The sequence below is a fragment of the Artemia sp. Qi Xiang Cuo genome, chromosome 3 (assembly GCF_049724085.1).
Source record: "Artemia sp. Qi Xiang Cuo chromosome 3, ASM4972408v1, whole genome shotgun sequence".
NCBI lineage: Eukaryota > Metazoa > Arthropoda > Branchiopoda > Anostraca > Artemiidae > Artemia > Artemia sp. Qi Xiang Cuo.
In genome coordinates this window covers 30396404-30414579 of record NC_142796.1, presented here as the reverse complement: position 1 = coordinate 30414579, position 18176 = coordinate 30396404, and the positions used below count along the sequence as shown (strand labels likewise).

The 18176-nt window shown below is 36.3% G+C and overlaps 1 protein-coding gene across 3 annotated transcripts in view; it reads right to left on the bottom strand.

The window, feature by feature from the left end:
• Positions 1–17635, bottom strand: part of LOC148953991 (polypeptide N-acetylgalactosaminyltransferase 1-like) — a 137000-nt gene extending 119365 nt beyond the window's left edge. Inside the window, exon 1 of one of the 3 annotated variants that reach the window (XM_089086878.1) lies at positions 17560–17635. The gene's annotated coding sequence lies outside the window, so the exon portion shown is untranslated. Of the gene's footprint in view, positions 1–5848; positions 5867–17484 lie in introns of those variants that run through there. The other 2 variants (XM_089086877.1, XM_089086879.1) reach the window with 2 other exon arrangements.
• Between the last annotated feature and the right edge of the window lie 541 nt (positions 17636–18176).

Sequence of the window (18176 nt, the reverse complement as noted above, 5' to 3'; positions counted from 1 at the left end):
CACTAGTTGTCGATTATTAATGCTTATGGTTTTTATAGAAGGGGTGGTCATAAAAACCTTGGAGGAGGTTCATTCGATTGTAAATCAGAAGTTCTAGTGCCCTTTTTAAGCGTCAAAAGTGATCAAAGGGCAACTAGCCCCCCACCCCCTCTTTCCTCCAAATGCATCCTATAGAAATTTTGATATAGGCACTTTGTTTAAAATAGTCCAATATCATAAAACAATGACTCTGGGGTGATTCAACCTCCAAACCCAGGGGCAAGGGTCGTATGCTGTGTCCCGGGGGCATATAAGGTCTTTATGTGAAAGGATGGTCATATACACTTCGGAGGGGGTTCATTTGATGTAAAAACTGGAAAGTTATAGTGCCCTTTTAAAGTGTCAAAAGTAATTTGGGGCAACCAGAATCCCCCCCCCCTACGCCCATCATTTCCCGAAACGCATCCAATCACAACTTTGAGACATCTATTTTGTTCAGCATTGTTGAAAGGTCCACTGATTCCGCCTTCGGGGACTTCAACACCCCCCCCCTCGTAGCCCTCAGGGCAAGGGCTGTAAGTTACGCAATTCGTCCATTGCCTATATATAGTATATGTTATTGAGAAAGGTGGGCATTTTTTACCTTTACTTTCAGAAAAGACGAAGGGCATTCAGGTAATCCTTTCAGAGAATGTTGAGGAGAGTGTTGAACTAAATGAAAGCCCGTTTTGTGTATATGGGCTGTCAAAGAGGCGTAACTCAGGAATTACTAAGTATATTAATTTGGAACTTTCAAGTAATGATAAGGGAGATGATCAATTGACCAAAAAGGTAATGTTTGTACGCTACTACTACTACTATAACTACCACCACTACTACAATTACTACTGCTACTACCACTATTACTAAAACCTCTGCTTCTGTAGCGAGAACTACCAAGGCTGAGGATATTAAAATGAATGGGTGAAGAAACGTTGAGGAGAAAGTTAAACTAAATCAAAAGATACCATGCGCATATAGACTGCTGATATCAGCATATAGACAGGCGTATCAGCAATATTTTTGGAACAGCTTACTGAATCAAGGTGAAACTTCTGGGGCATCATGAGGGGGATGTTGAACTGACCAAAAGGACACATGTACCTGCTGCTACTGCTATTAATATTGCTGCTACTACTGTTCCTACTACTACCACCATTACGATGATACTAGTACTATTAGGTTAAGCGTATGAAGTTGAGATTTTGACAGACTGTTAAGGGAGAATTTTAGCTAAATCAAAACACACTATATGCATGCAGATTGTAAAAAGGACGTTTCTCAAGAATGGATTTGGGCATTAAGATAGAAATTTCAGAGAATACTTAAAGGGGAAAATGAATTGACAGAGAGTAGCAGCAGTAGTATTAACATATTGACTTTTGGTCAGTTGAACATCCCTCTCATCAAGTGCTGAAAGTTTCAACTTGATACAATTAGCCGTTGTTACGACATCGCCGATATGTGCGTAGTTTTGATAAATTGTATATTCAAATACTTCCAAATATTGCTGATGTGCTCTTTTGATCCCCCTTTAACCCCCTTCTCATCTTAATACTCTTAGCCTTACAAGTAATTGAAACTGAACTAGTATTTGCAGTAGTTTAGTAGCATTAAGAGTAGCAGTAAAATTAGTAGTGCTAGTAGTAGCATGTACATACAAACTAGTATTAGTGCTATTACTATTAATACTACTGCTAGTGCTACTAATACTACTACTGTTACTACTATTACAGCTATGCCTAAGGGTAAGAAGGTGAAATTTCAGGGAATATTGAGGGGAGAAGGAAAACTGAATTACAACACGCCGTCTGTATAAAGATTGTAAAAAGGGCGTATCTGCAACATCTTAGGAACAGTTTGGTTTGTAAAGTTGAAAGTTACAGGGCTTGTTGTGGGGGATGTTGAACTAACCAAAAGACGATATTTGCATCCTAATACTACAACTTCTGATAATACAACCACTACTACTAATATTGTTACTTTTGCTACTACTACTGCTACTACTACTATTGCTACTACTACTTCTACTACTAACGCTATTATTATTAATTCTACGGCTACGACTATTAATACTAGTACTACTACTACTACTAGTAACGCCAAGGGTACTAAGGCGAAAAACTTGGGGAAAATTGAAACTGTATTGAGAATCGAAACAAACTATGCCCACAGAGGATGTCAAGAGGACGTATCAGCAATGTTTCAGGTAAGGTTTATGGTACTAAGTTGATACTTTCATCGTGTGCTGAAGGGGATATTGAGGAAAACCAAAGGTGCTATGTACATACTGCTACTAATGGTACAAATACTTCTACAACTATTCTGACTACACAAGCAAAGAATCAAACAGTTCGTGGTAGCGAGCTGTAAGTAAGGTGCGACCCGGCTTAACTGTAACCGAAACTCTTAAAAACATAATTTTGATGCCTATAGATACATCAAAAGAATCACATTTTTATGCTGGTTTCGAATATGCAAGTATCATCAAGTTTACTCTTACTCATCAAAAGTTACGCTCCTGAGACAACTTACTTTAATTTCAAAAAAGGGGGAAACAACCCCTAAAAGTCATAGAACTCTAATAAAAATCACACCATCAGATTCAGCGTATCAGAGAACCCTACTATAGAGGTTTCAAGTTCCTATCTATAAAAATGTGGAATTCTATATTTTTTGCCAGAAGAAAGATCACAGATGCTTGTTTTTTTTTTTATTTATTTTTTTTCCCAGGGGTGATCGTATCGATCCAGTAGTCGTAGATATCGTGAAAGGGCTCATTCGAACGGAAATTAAAAGTTCTAGTGCCCTTTTTAAGTGACCAAAAAAATTGGGGGGGGGGGCAAATTTACCCCCTCCCACGCTCATTTTTTTCCCGAAGTCACCCAATCAAAATTTTGAGATAGCCATTTTTTCAGCATAGTCGAAAATTTAATTAATATGTCTTTGAGGATGACTTAATCCCCCACAGTTCCTGGGGGAAGGGCTGTAAGTTATAAACTTTGCCCATTGTTTACATATAGCATTGGTTATTGGGAAGTATACAGGTGTTTTCAGGAGGAATTTTTTTCCAGTGGGGGTCGGGGTTACGGGGGAGGATCTTTCCATGAACGATATTTCCTTGGGGGAAGGAACATTTCCATGAAGGGGGCGCCAGATTTCGCACTGAAGTTTTTTTTCAACTGAAAATAAGGAGCAAAATTAAAACTTAAAACGAACAGAAATTATTACGTATATGAGAGAGTACACCTCATAGTCAATACCTAGCTCTTCACGCTAAAGTCTTTTAGTACTTTTAAAAGACCTATCTATTCTAATTAAAAGGCCTGTGTGATCGAGAGATCTGTCGTTCGAACAGATTTCAAGCTTTAGCGTAAAGAGCGAGGTATTGACTAGGGAACAAACTCCCTAATATACGTAATAAAAACACACGAATATAGAAATTTGTTAAGTAAGTTAATTCGTAAGTTACGTCACAACAAAATTTCCAGAAAGCCAATTAGCCAAAAAAGGAAATTAATATGCGAATTTTGTTTCAATTATTCGTGTACGGTGAGCCAAAATCAAAGCTGCATTAATTCAAAAACTTTCAGAAATTAACTAAAAAAACAAGTTTTTTTTTTAACTGAAAGTAAGGAGCGACATTAAAACTTAAAACAAACAGAAATTATTCCGTATATGAGAGGGTTCACCCCCTAGTTAATACCTAGCTCTTTACGCTTAAAGTTTCCTTACTTTCAGTTGAAAAAACTTGTTTTTTATTTTATTTAATTTCTAAACGTTTTCATATCATGCCCAGACCTAACGAAGACATGACGTGCGCTACCGGGCCCATAAACCCAAGATGTCTTGCTGTTAAATTCTATAAATCAATAATTGTGAATTGATTGGTAGTGTCCCACCTTTTTTTTAGTTTTTCTGCTTGAGAATTAAAATGTTGGACTGTAAATATAATTTTGAACAAAATTTGAACATTTAGTAAAATTTCGATTAACAGCTGTTTTGTTGAATAAGTGCTTAATAGTATTTTTACTACAGAATTTCGGGTGGACGAAGAGGGGTATTAATTTTCATATGGATGGAAATTCTGTGTGACGTTTGATCTTCTGTGTGACTGAAGCCATCACAACCTTTACAATAGGATCCTCTGGTATTATTTTCATATGGATGGAAATCCTGCGTGACTTTTGATATTTTACCACACTGAAGCCAGGGCGACCTCTCCAGTAGGATTCCCTTTTATTTAAATATATTGTATACTTATGTTTAATACATTGCACTTGCCAACCCCCCCCCCTCCTCCGAAAATTTTCCTTTCCAGGCTCATCATACCCCACCTCGTCTTTTCCACCGCTGTGCCAGTAGGCATATGATTGTATTTTATGCTACATAGAAAAAGATTGTCGCAACAGGATGGGCACTTTTATCCCCCAAAACCAATAATAAAGGTGAAGATGGAATCAAGAGGAATTTGACACCACACTCTACCCCCCCTTTTTGCTAAAGCGCACGCGTACTCTATATTTACCTGAAGCATCAGTGGGAGTTAGGATGTTTAAGCATTAAAATGCAACCTTTGAGGCATCTACCCCTCCCCCTCCCTGCCTAAAACCCCTCTAACCCACCATCTTTCCTTCTTAATAGTTTAGGCTTACTTCTACATTACTGCATATAGTTTTATTAAATATGAAGCAAATCAGCTTTGTTAAACGGAGCTTTAAAATAAACGTCCAAGTCTTTTCTGCAATAAGAGAGGAATTATCACTTGCAACAAACTCATTCAGGCCTAGTCTAAATGAAGGGAGATGACAGGTTAATTACTACTCCCCTGCCCATATCGCTTTTTGCATTTTTCTGAAGGCTCATGGACAGTTAGACAGTTTGGGCGCTGAAATGCGTTCTTTTAGGCGTCTCGCAACCTCCCCGTCCTCCGACTGCGCAACGACCCCCCCCTTCAAAACACCTGATGCACAGTTATACACCAGTAAACATAATTTCATGAAATAACAAGTGAATCAACTCAGTTAAATCAAGCATCAACATAGCTGCCTATATTAATCATTTATCTTGTGTTTACTACTTGACTTTTCAGGAACAAATGCGCCATCGTACGACAATACGCAAAATTCTATCGACAGCAACTCGGATCAGCAGATCAATTGATCTGCAGCAAATGCCACTTTCCCTGGGCAAAATCTTTTTTAGTCACTTTACAAGAGCACTAGAACTTTTAATTTCTGTCTGAATGAGCCCTCTTCCGATCTTCTAAAATAAAAATTACAAATTACAAATAAACACACATCCGTTATCTTCGTTCTATGGAGAAACGCAAAATTTCAAATTTTTTTTAGATAGGAGCTTGAGACCTCTAGCTCCTGAAGGTTCTCTGGTATATTAAATGTAATGGTGAAATTTTCATTCAATTGCCTTTTTGGGTTTTCCCCCCTTTTCAAAAATCAGACTAAATTTCTCAGGCTCGTAGCTTTTAATGGATAATACTAAACTTATTGAATTTTATATATTTGGAATTAGCATAAAAATCCAATCCTTTCCATGTATTAATTATTATCAAAATTCCTTTTTTTAGATTTCCGGCTCCTATTGGCCCAAGCTGCTCCTTACTTAAAATAGACAAGGGGGGCCAATTTGTTATTTTTTTTCAATGAAAATGCCAGAAAAAGAATTTTTCAGAGAAAATAACCCCCGAAAAGGAATTTCTCAAGACGTAAAGGGGAGGGGGCAAATGCCCTACCTATTCTCTAAAAGACGACATTTAGTTAAATTAAAGAAAAAAGGATAAATTTTTAATGAATAAAACAAAAATGATTACCCTATTACTCCATTCTTTAAAGGAGAGCAGCACAAACTGTTATTTTCAAAACCTGGCTACTGATTTAATTTCAACCATAAGGAGCTCGTCGTATAATTGCTTCAAGCGTAGTCACACGCAGAAACCACAAGATAATGACAATTAAGCAATTTCAAAATCATTCTTTATTCAGAATTAAATAAAAAAAAAACAATTTTTTTTAACTGAAAGTAAGGAGCAACATTAAAACTTAAAACGAACAGAAATTATTCCGTATATGAAAGGGACTGTTCTCTCCTCAACGCCTCGCTCTTTACGCTAAAGTTAGACTCTTTCTCACAACTCTATTTTTTTAAACAATAAAAAACTTTAGCTTAAAGAGCGAGGCGTTGAGGGGGGCAGCCCCTTTCATATACGGAATAATTTCTGTTCGTTTTAAGTTTTAATGTTGCTCCTTACTTTCAGTTAAATAAAACCCACCTTTTTTTAATTTAATTTTTGAACGTTTATGAATTAATGCAGGTTTTGATTTTGGCTCACCGTACATGAATAATTAAACCAAAATGTGCATACTAATTTTGCTTTTATTTGGTTAAATTGCTTTCTCGAAAGTTGTTTAATTTTATTTACGAACGTTTTTATTAGTAATAAATATACGTAACTTACGAGATCGGGGTATTACAAGAGACGGGAGAGCCATGCTAACCCAAAATTAATTTTAGCCATTAAAGAGGGCACTCAAAGTTATTTATTTTCCGATCAAATAACTGTACTGCCAAATATACAAAACCACCTCTATTTCCATTGGCAAAGAAAGAATTTTTGGGCATTCGTTGAACCATATTAGCTGGACCTCTCTCTTTACGCTAATGGTTGAATTTTGTTCCAATTCTTTAAAAATGACCACTTAATCACAAAGGCCGTTAATTAGAATAAATGGCTCTGATGAAAGTAAAAAAAACTTTAGCGTAAAGAGCGAGGTATTGACTAGGGGGCCAACCCAACCATATACGTAACAATTTCAGTTAGTTTTAAGATTTGATGTTGCTCCTTACTTTCAGTTGATTTTTTTATCTAATTTCTGATTTTTTAAAATAATGCTGGGAAATTCGGGACCCCCTTCATTGCAATTTCCCTTCCCCCATGGAAAGATTCTCCCACGTAACCCCCGACCCCCCCCCCACTACCAGAAAAAATTCCCCCTGAAAACGTCTGTAGACTTCCCAATAACCAATACTATATGTAAACATTGGGTAAAGTTCATTGCTTTCAGCCCTCCCGGGTACTTTGGGGGATTAAGTCATCCTAAAAGACTTCTTTATTATATTTTCGACCATGCTGAACAAAATGGCTATCTCAAAATTTTGATCGGGTGACTTTGGGAAAAATGAGCGTGGGAGTGGGCCTAGATGCCCTCCATTTTTTTAGTCACTTAAAAAGGGCACTAGAACTTTTAATTTCTGTTCGAATGAGCCCTCCCAAGATATTCTAGGACCACTGGGTCGATACGATCACCCCTGGGGAAAAAAACAAAAAAAAATAAAAAATGAAAAAAATAAACACGCATCTATGATCTTTCTTCTGGCAAAAAATACAAAATTCCATATTTTTGCAGATAGGAGCTTGAAACCTCTACAGCAGGGTTCTCTGATACGCTGAATCTCATGGTATGATTTTCATTAAGGTTCTACACGTTTTAGGGGGTGTTTCCTCCTTTTTTCGAAAATCGGGCAAATTTTCTCAGGCGCGTAACTTTTGATGCGTAAGACTAAACTTGACGAAACTTATATATTTGAAATCAGCATTAGAATTTGATTCTTTTGATGTATCTATTAGTATCAAAATTTCGTTTTTAGAGCTTCGGTTGCTATTGAGCCAGGTCGCTCCTTACTTACAGTTTGTTACCACAAACTGTTTGATTTAGTGAAACATAGATTGTTTTGAAATACAACAGAATTCAATCCATTTAAGACGGAACTGGAGTAGCGGTCTTAGGAAAAACGAAAATATTATGGAAACGTTTTAATCATTTTTATGTTTTGTCAGTAAAACTATGCAGTTTTACTTTATGATCAGTGTGCACTGTACAAGTAATGCCTAGCCAATCCCAACATTGATAACAACGATGCAATCAACTGAAACGCGCATATCTCTGGAAGTCTGGAGGAAGCCTTACACTAAATCAACTGACTTCCAACAACGCAGCGAGTGTATGTTGTTTGTTTATTTTATTTTTTGCTGAAGGCAAGCAAGTATTGCATACAATTTTTTATTCAGTTAGTTGTTTCATAGGCACCGCAATAGCACTGCGTAAGTAAAGAGCGATGTAGGCACAACACAATATACTATTTTTAATTTTTTTTTTCTGACCAAGGCATTTCGTACAGAAGGAGTTGTCGCAGAAACTTCGAAAGGAATTCATTCGATTGGAAATTGAACGTTCTGGTGCCCTTTTTAAAAGTCAAAAGTGATTGGAGGGCAACCAGCCATCCAAGCCTATAATTTCCCCAAAAACATCCGATAAAAACTCCGAGATAGCCATTTTGTTCAGCATAGTTGAAAAGTCCAGTAATTATGTCTTTGGGGATGACTATCCCCCCACAGTCCTCAGGGCTATAAGTTATAATAGTTGCCCATTATTAACATATAAGGTTTTAATGGAAGGGGTGATCGTATAAACCTCGGAGGGGGTTCATTCGATTGGAAATTAGAAGTTCTAATGCCCTTTTTAAGACTCTAATGTGATGGGAGGGCAACTAGCTTCTTGCCACGCCCATTATTTCCCGAGACACATCCCCTGAAAATTTTGAAACAGCCATTACTTTACGCATAGTTAAAAGGTCCAGTAAATATGTCTTTGGCGATGATAACCCCCTCCCCCACAGCTTTTAGGACAAGAGCTATAAGTTACACTAGTTGCTCATTATTATCATATAAGATTTTTATTGAAGGGTGGTTGTATAAACTTGGAAGAAGGCTAATTTGATTGAAAACTGAAAGTTCTAGCTCCCTTTTAAGAGTCAAAAGTGATAGAAGGGCATTAAGTCCCCCCCTAGAGGCCCTCTTTTTCCCAAACACATCTGATCAAAATTATGAGATAGCCATTTTGTTCAAAATAGTCCATAGATCATATGATAATACTTTCAGACTTCCCCGATCCTCCAGAGCTCAGGAGCAAGGACTGTAGGCTATACGCCAGTGGCGTATAAGGTTTTTTATGGAATGAGTGGTCGTAAAACTTCGGAGGGGGCTCCTTTGATTGGAAATCGAATGACCTAGTGCCCTTTTAAGGGTGTTGAACTAATTAAAAACATAATGTGTGCATAGAAGTTGTCAAAGGGGTGTAACTCAGGAATGACTGAGTATATTAATTTGGAACTTTCAGGAAATGACAAGGGAGAGGTGATCAATTAACTAAAAAGCCAATATTTGCACGCTACTACTACTACTACAACTACCACTATTACTACTGCTGCTACTGCTAGTACTACTATAACTATTACTACTACTATTGTCACTAAAACCACTGCTTCTGTAGCCAGTATTACCAAGGCTGAGGGTATTAAATTGAACGTCTGAGGAAACCATGACGGAGAAATTGAACTAAATCAAAACACACTCTGTGCATACAGATTGCTGATACAGGCGTATCAGCAAAATTTTTGAAACGGCTTACCGTGTCAAGATGAAACTCCTAGGGCATCATGAGGGGGTGTTAAACTGACCAAAAGGCAACATGTACCAGCTACTACTGCTATTAATACTACTGCTACTACTGTTACCAATACTACTAATAAAACAATATTACTACTACTACTGCTCCTACTACTACCACTAATAATACGATATTAGTACAATGAAGGCTACGCGTATGAAGGGGAAAATGTTAGAGAATAGTGGGGGGGGGGGGGAATTTGAACTAAATCAAAAGACACTATGTGGATGCTTATTGTCAAAAGAGCGTATCTCAAGAATGCATTGGGGTATTAAGGTTGAACTTTCAGAGAAACTTTCAGAGAAGGGGAAGATCTATTGACCAAAAGGTAACATGTACACACTACTACTAATACTACTACCACTGCTACACTTAATACTACTTCTACTACTACTACTCCAACTAGTACTTCTATTACAACTATTTGCAAGGTTAAGAGCATTAAGATGAAAATTTCAGGAAGTATATGCCTATACAGGCTATGAAAATGGCATATCGGCAATGTTATAGCAGCGGCTATTCTCGATTTCTACACCATGGAGGCAGATACAGTAAGAACCAGGATAACAGGAAATAATAATAATAATTTGCCAATGAGACATTTAGACTTGTTTTTATTGAGCATATTGATATACGCGCACTGGATAAAAGGTGTAACCAAGAAGGCAATGTCTTTTACTGCAAACTGTACCTTAGAATCGAGGACCTGGAGGAAGGAGTTCTGAAAATACAAACTGATGTCTGCAATAGTTGCACCAAACATTTTCTGGTATGAAGATAAGGCCACTGGTAGAATTATTTTTCGCTAAAAGAGGCAACAAAGCTGAGGGTGAAGAATCAAAATTCTAGCTTTTGCAGGCAATTTAAATGGCCTTATTGTGAACAAGGGCTTTGCTTCATTTATTCATCTATAGCAGTATATGTTATCTTCATGTTGGATTTGATAATTCAATTCAATTTCTGCCAATTTTTGGTTTCATTTATTCATTGATTTTAATTTCTGTTTGCTGTAAGTTTGAATTACTGACTTTATTTCCACACATCTTAGTTTTTAATTTGGTTCTTTTAATTTAATTTTTTTTTTAATTTACACATAAAAACCCCTTTATTTTGAAAACGTTTATTTCAACTTATCATGCACAAGACAAGATAATCCAGTAAGAAAACCATTGTGATAATATCACTATTTGATGTATGCCAATTTGAGAACTTGGAACACAAAGTGTCTTTTGATTGATCTTGCTACTTAACTGTGCATAGGTTATGTTCTTATAAGATCTTATAGTTCAAAATACATTTAGGTAATCAGAGACCAAACTGTTTATCCCTCTCCCTCTCCTCCAAACCCAAAATTTAAAGTTTCCTTTCCCAACCTCCTCCTTTCTTTCCTCCTTATTCCTTTCCTTCTTTCCTCCTTTCCCTTTTTATTTTCCTTTCCCAACCTCCTCCTTTCTTTCCTCCTTTCTCCTCCTTCCTGATAGCTTAAGCTTCATCTTCCAAGCTGTTCCAAAGATTTTGCAAATGCACTATTCCAATGATGTGGATACATATATTGCCTTTAAATCTTTCGAATTGAAAAATAAAAAATCCTTAACAGATTTTTTTTCCAATCCTATGCATTTGAGAACAACCTGGAGGATCAAGTTGAAACTTTCAGGGAGTGTTAAGGGTGCATTTAGACCTTAAGTTTTAAAATGGGAGAGGCAGCAGAGTTAATTGGAGCGATACAATTTAAGTTAATTGGGGGAATTAGTTGGGGGGAGGGGTGTTAAAAATCATTGTCTCTGATCCCCGAAACGTTTTTTCACCTCAGCTCTTATAGGATTTAACATCTATTCACAGTTACGTAGCAAGGTAAATTAAAAGGTGAATTGCAAAATAAACGTGTTATCGGGTAATCAGACTGGCATGTCTGCAATATCTAGGAAATGGCTTGGAATATCAGGTTGAAACTTTCAATGAGTTTTAAGAGGAGGAGACAAGTAAACATTGGACTGGGACCTGGAGGAGAGGTATATCAAAAGAGACTAGATTTTCCTCTGCCCTAACACACAAGTCAAAATTTCAGATCCACTTGACCAAACAACATCTATTGAAAGTATCAACTCAATCTCCCTATTCATTCTTAAGATATTGTGGATACCCTATGTATTAACCTGGGTAAATATGATATCTTTCTACTTACATTACTATTTCACTGTGAAAAGATTCTAGTTATGCATGGGGTTAAAGCACCAAAACTTTTAGGCAGATTTGAGATCAAATTAGTTTAGCTTTTTTATACTCTCATACCCTGTTTCCTCTCACAACTTCCTGAAAATTCTAACTTGATCTCCTATCCATCCCGACAATAGCATACATGCTATTTTGACAACCCAGCAACACATAGGATCTTTTGACATACCTTGCTACTCAACTATCTGTAGATATAAAGTCCTATAACAGTTTTGTGTGAAAATGTTCAAAGTGACTAGAGATGTAACATATTTAGCCTCTTTCCCAACAGGAAATTTTAGTTTTCCCTTCCTTTCCTTCTTCTACACAATCAGAAAATTTCAATTCTACTCCCTGAAGTGTTTCTGAGACATCCTAGATACTCAATTTAGATAGCCTGGATACCATATAGTCTTTCTCTATAACATCTAACCTCTCTCCAGGTCACAGTCCAGTGTTAACTTGCCCTCTCTCTTTATAATTCTCTGAAAGTTTTAACTTGATATTCCAAGCTGCTCCCTACTTACATAATTTAGGACCATTGCCTAGGGGCAATGATCCTACATACACACGGGCATGTAGACCAAAATGGTGCTTGGTACTACTCTTTTGCTAGGATAATGTTATCTTCAGAAGAGCTGCTCTTACATACTTTTATCTTTTGGCATAAGGCTATAATGTTTCCTTCAATCTTGCTAAACAATTACCAACTTTTGTGTGTAGTCTAGAGCTGAATACTGGAATTAGCAGGGGTCAGCCACAACGATGCTCCCAAAAAAAGTGACTTTAGTTATTTCACAACTAAAAAGAAGTGACAAAAAGTGACTACTAAGAAGCAATCAGAGCACAGGCAGATGAACTATACAAGTCCCAGTTACTGCCCTATGATCATCATTGTCCTCTAAAAGTCCATGAGGTAAGGGAAAAGAAGACTGGAAGTCTTATTTTATATTTTATTAATTTATTTGTTCATACAAAAGGTGAACTTTAATGAAAGCACAACTTGATTACAGTACAAGGAACAAACAACCCTAGTAAAGCAGAACTTTTTGATGTTTACATACAGGAACAAACCATCTGATTCGTGTCCATGAGTGAGTGCAACAACCACTGGTAGAATTACACTTAACATAATTAGCATCACCACTTCTTAGGCTTTTTTGAAAGGTGATTGATCTGTTCTCATGTCCTTTGAAAAGAAGTACTTCCAGAGATTGCATCCTTTACCCTTTCCCTTTCTTTGGAACAAGCTTTTAGTGCTGCTTCCAGCATGCTTTGAGCCAGACTAATGTTCAAAATGTCCTTCTCTTCTACTGCTTTCTTCAGACGTTCTCCTGCTTCTTTCAGGAGAGTATCATCAATTTCTTTCTTCCTTTTAGCCTTCCCTATTTTTTCGTAAAACGTCTGACTCTAGCTCTACTATTTTCTCCTTCCCCTGGACAAGGTCCTGGACTGCCAATTTAGTATCTTTCTTTTCAGCTTCAAGCTATTCTTTTTCCAATTCATCTTGTTTTGGTCCAATAAGGTAAAGTTTATAGCTAGCTCTAGCTGATCTGGCAAAACACAGCAGCTTCTTTATGATTGGGACAAGCTCAGGTTGGTTCTTGTAGTTGCACAGAGCATCAGCAACAAAATCTTTAACAATTGGGGTTTGCTCCTCTGTAGGGCGTGCATGCTAGTCATCAGCTGAGTTGAACAAGAAAATCCTTGCTCCACATCTGTGCTTCCATGGCAGTACGAAAGAGCTGCTCAAACTACTCAATCCAAGGCATGATATTTCACATCACCCCTCTGGTGTCTTCAGTTCTAGGATCTTTTGCCAATAGCTATCAATTCTTGTGCTGTTTGTGGGTGGTGACACAGGGTCCGACTGTAATAATAACCATTCTCCCTGGACTTTCCCTATGTTCGTCTCAAATGGAATTTTACCAACAAATACTATACAGCATCTATACAGACATGCTTCCTAACTCCTAGCAAAAAAGTTTCATATCTTTCTGAGTTGCTTTTGAAGAAGCAAGAGCTGCCAGGAGCTGCTCATTACACAAAAGTTGCTCTAGATATATTTCCACAGCACTGACTATGCTTTGAAACCCCAAGGCAAGGTGATCATTGACATCATCAACATGTACAATCTGTCCAAGAAGAACTGTGCATAAGCAATGCAGCACAAGAATTAATAGCTCTTGTTGTTGAAAAATTCCAGAGAATATAGTAAAGGTATTAGCAGAACTCACAACAAACTCGATTTCAGCTTTCATTGTTGGCTTTCTTAGCCAACTGACAATTTTCAGATACTAAGGATTTGAAATAAAGTGCTTTAAGCTACAACTACATCATTTGTTTAGCATGAACAACTACATAATTTGTTTAGCATGAACAACTACATAATTTGTTTAGCATTTAACTAGAAGACTTCCAGAACAGCACCTGGGAACATAGTTTGAAAGACATTGGAAACACCACCACACAAAGATGCAGCAAAAGAACTGGATATGGTCTTCAAGATGCATATTATTTCTGTCTTTGAAGCTACATTTCTCTCAAAGAATATCTCAAGCTTCTTCTCTTATACAGCATTTCCAGCATGTGCTTTGTTTTCAGTTGAAGTTGATGAAGTGCTTCTGAGCTGACATGGGTTTAACACAGTAGATGCATTCATCTTGTGTTCCTTTTTGGTGGCATGTTGAAAAAGAGCTTGAAACCCTTTTTGGCAGCTGAGTGTCTTTTTGCATATTTTGCAGTAAAACAAACTGTCCCCATCACTAATTTTGGCACACTTCTCTTGCACTATGCATCAAATCACATCTTCCCTACCAAACCAATTTTCCAAAAATTTTGTCTTACTCATCACTCAATATGACCTGAAAAAATAAAACTTGTTAGAATGGATTTAGAAAGCCTTCTCACCAACTCATATATTTATGCAAACAACTATAAACTCATAAATCCAATGAAATATGTTTATTCCTTCTTATATTTTGACATCCCCTAAACTTATGGGTCTTAATTTGTACCCTGTACAGGCAACAGCCAAACACAAAAAGAGATACAAATACTGGAGACACAACTCAAGGATCTGAGCCATAATGTCCATCTTCTATGCAGCCAATTTGGGTGGATTACCAGTGAACAGAGGCCTATGAGCAGCTATGGGAGGATTATTTATCAAAAGTGAACTTACCTTTTCTAGCAACTTGAATGCCCAATCTTCCATTAGTTGGCTAAATTGCTGAAAAAAGCTCAAAACATGAACTAAGAAAGTGACACATCCTAAAAAAGTGACTGCAGCCAATCCCTGTATTAGTGGAGGGGGAGCAATACAAACAAAGGTAAATTTTGACTTTTTCTCTTACTTAGCAAGGTACAAAATCAACCACCACTGGGTGCTTTTTTCCAATTGTGCTAACTACTTTCTTCAAGGGACCTACAAAGTGACACCTTGTTATGTATTATTTGCCAGTAGAAAATGGTATTATTTGCCAGTAAAAAATAATTCTGAAACCACTTCAAAAGCAATCATAAATACTTAATTACTAGTACATTTGGAAAGGGTATATAAAGACAGGCATCTGTTTAGTGGTTGGCCACTTCTGAAGGAAACATGCTAATAAAAGCAGCACCGTTAGTTTCCCTATTTTATGTTCTTGTTAGATATCATGGTCACTTTTCAGGAAATGCACCCCCATGCCCTGATGGTCTCATACAGTCATATTAACATATTTCTCTGTTGACTGAATCTAGTGATACATCCAAGGGTCTTTGTTAAAACAGGTTTTCTGCAGTCTTGAATCAGCTTTTGTCTGTGATTAATGGCAATATTTACCAGAATATTATTTAAATGATTTTAGAAAGTGGATAACAATAGAAAGAAACATATTAATCTGATTAATAGAAACACAAGACATATTATAAAGTAAGAATTTCATTGTTTTGGTGTTTTCTTCTAGTTTTTATATTTTCTATCAAAGCCTATCAGGTAGGGTTTGTTCTCAGAAAAGTAACCACTATATTTGTAAAAAGCATAAAATAAGGAATCTAATGACATTACTTTTATTTTAGGTAAAATTCTAGATTAGGGGCTTTTGTTTGTCTTGGAACATAATTCAGTTAGGCAAAGAAAACTTTAAAGAATAGACCCAGAGCCTTAATGATGTCATCAGCATATATTTTGAAGTATTGACCTCTACTCCTTTTGTCTCCAAAGGGTGTAGACCTTCAACAAACTTTCATAATCTTTGTGTTAAATACAAAAGAACTTTTACACATAAATCCACAAAGTGTAAGTAAGGGGTTTGGAGCCTCTTATCTTTGCTCAATCCCAATTTCCCATGATATAGATTCTCTATTTTAGTGGTTTGCCCCCTCAGAATAAGACACTATAAAAGTCTTAAAAATCTAAAATAGGCTACTTATATTATTTATAAGAAAACTACACTTTACTTTAACCCACCTGTCCCCCCCCCCTAAAGCTTAAATATATAGCCCAAACTATATATTCTCTATGAATGTTTTATACATGACTTTTATTTTTTAATTAATTGAACAGCAAACAAGCAACATCAACAGGATCAGGTAATTTTTTTGTTATTCATATTATTGACTTACAAATAAAGTAAACATACCACTTGATGCTTATTTTTATGCTCTTTCTAAATATAATAATCATTTTTGTAGGAAATGAATTGTACCCCCACCCCTATATATACCAATTCCGGGTATTTATTTGCACTTTAGGGGGGTGGGGTTGGATTTTATTTCTTATTTAAATGAGAGGTTAGTTTAAACTCCCCCCCCCTAATGTGCAAATATATACACTGAACTGGTATACATAGAGGCAGGGGGTAAAATTCATTTCTGACAAAAATAATTATTATATTTGAAAAGAGTATAAAAAAAGGCATCAAGTGGCATGTTTACTTTATTTGTAAGTCAATAATATGAATAACAAAAAATTTATCCAGGATCAAGCAATGGCAAATTCATGCAAAATATACAACTTGGGGTATGTATTTGACCATGAGGGAAGGGAGTAAAAGCTTTTGAGAATCATTTGTATTTTGGAATTTCTTAAAGTAGCTTTCAGAATAATATAGTAGCCTATTTCCTTCTGAGGAGGCAAACTACCAAATCTATACCAACTATAGCCTAGGAAAAAAATTGGTACAGTTTAAAATTTTTCTGCATCAATAGCAATTGCATTTTCAAAGACTAGAGCCATTGAAAAGAGACAAAAATCCCAAAATCAAAGTAAAACTTTTTTGTCAAAATTAGGAAACCACTATTTTTTTGCTAAGGTTTTTTATATAGCATAGGGCTAGGCTAAATGGGACTATTATATGGAGACTGGGAATGAATTGTCAAAAACACCAAAAAAGAAACATTAAAATGAAAATAGGCTATATAGCCTAGTGACCCTGTTTTGTTAGGCTATTATTCTCTTCAATTTAGACCTTTAATGAATGTTACTTGGGAAAAAAAAAGAAAATTTAATCTACACTGCTAGTGCTCAGAAACAGTGCCATAGAATTACTTGGCCTAGCAGTCAAGCCTAGCTAATAATTAGCCTGTGCCAAGTTGATTTCTTTCAGCAATAGCAGGGCAAACCATCAAAACTTTGCACTGAAAATTAACCTAATGCTCTTGTGGGAAACTTAGAATAGTAATTAAGATATCATATAATGGCAAATAAACATTTTAGTGAAATTTCATTAGTGATTGATCTTACTGTAACTCAAACGGTAACACGTTTCTTATTTCAAATTCATTTGGTTTTTGCTATGGACAAGGCTGCCAAACTTACAGGGTACTTAAGAGGCCATGGAGACGTTGCGGCTGTCGGTACATCATATTCATCTGATGAATTTGTTGGGTTTTCTTTTTTGTTGGAAAATATATTTTATATTAACTGCCAACGTTTCCAGTGAGTGAAAATGAAGGTCAGGAAAGAGTGTTTTTCCAAAAAGAGTGGTTACATTTACGTCGGGACGAATGACGCCATGCGCACGGCTCTCCTCGCGGTTATGATCACTCATGTCGTTTAGGAGTTACCATAAATTATCATGTGACCATTAAAATATTGTCCTTACTCTTTTTAGGTGCTTTAAAAAAATTAGAATAGCCCCCTCTTTAAATGAGCTTCTAATTAACAAGTTAAAAAATAAATCTTAATCTTTTTATAGTTAAAATATAGTGCTCTGCTAGAAGTTTGTACGTGTTAAAAAAACTAAACTACAGTCTGAACTATTGCTCATCTCTCTGTGGTCAACTGCCACAGCTCATGGTCAAAACACTCTCACAGATTCCTGCCGTAGTTACTTTTGGGCGACCTAAAATAAAAAAAAGATAAGGAAAGAAACTTTTTATTTTCTTTTTGGCCAACCAAGAACGAAACATTATTTGCACAAAATATTTTCTTCC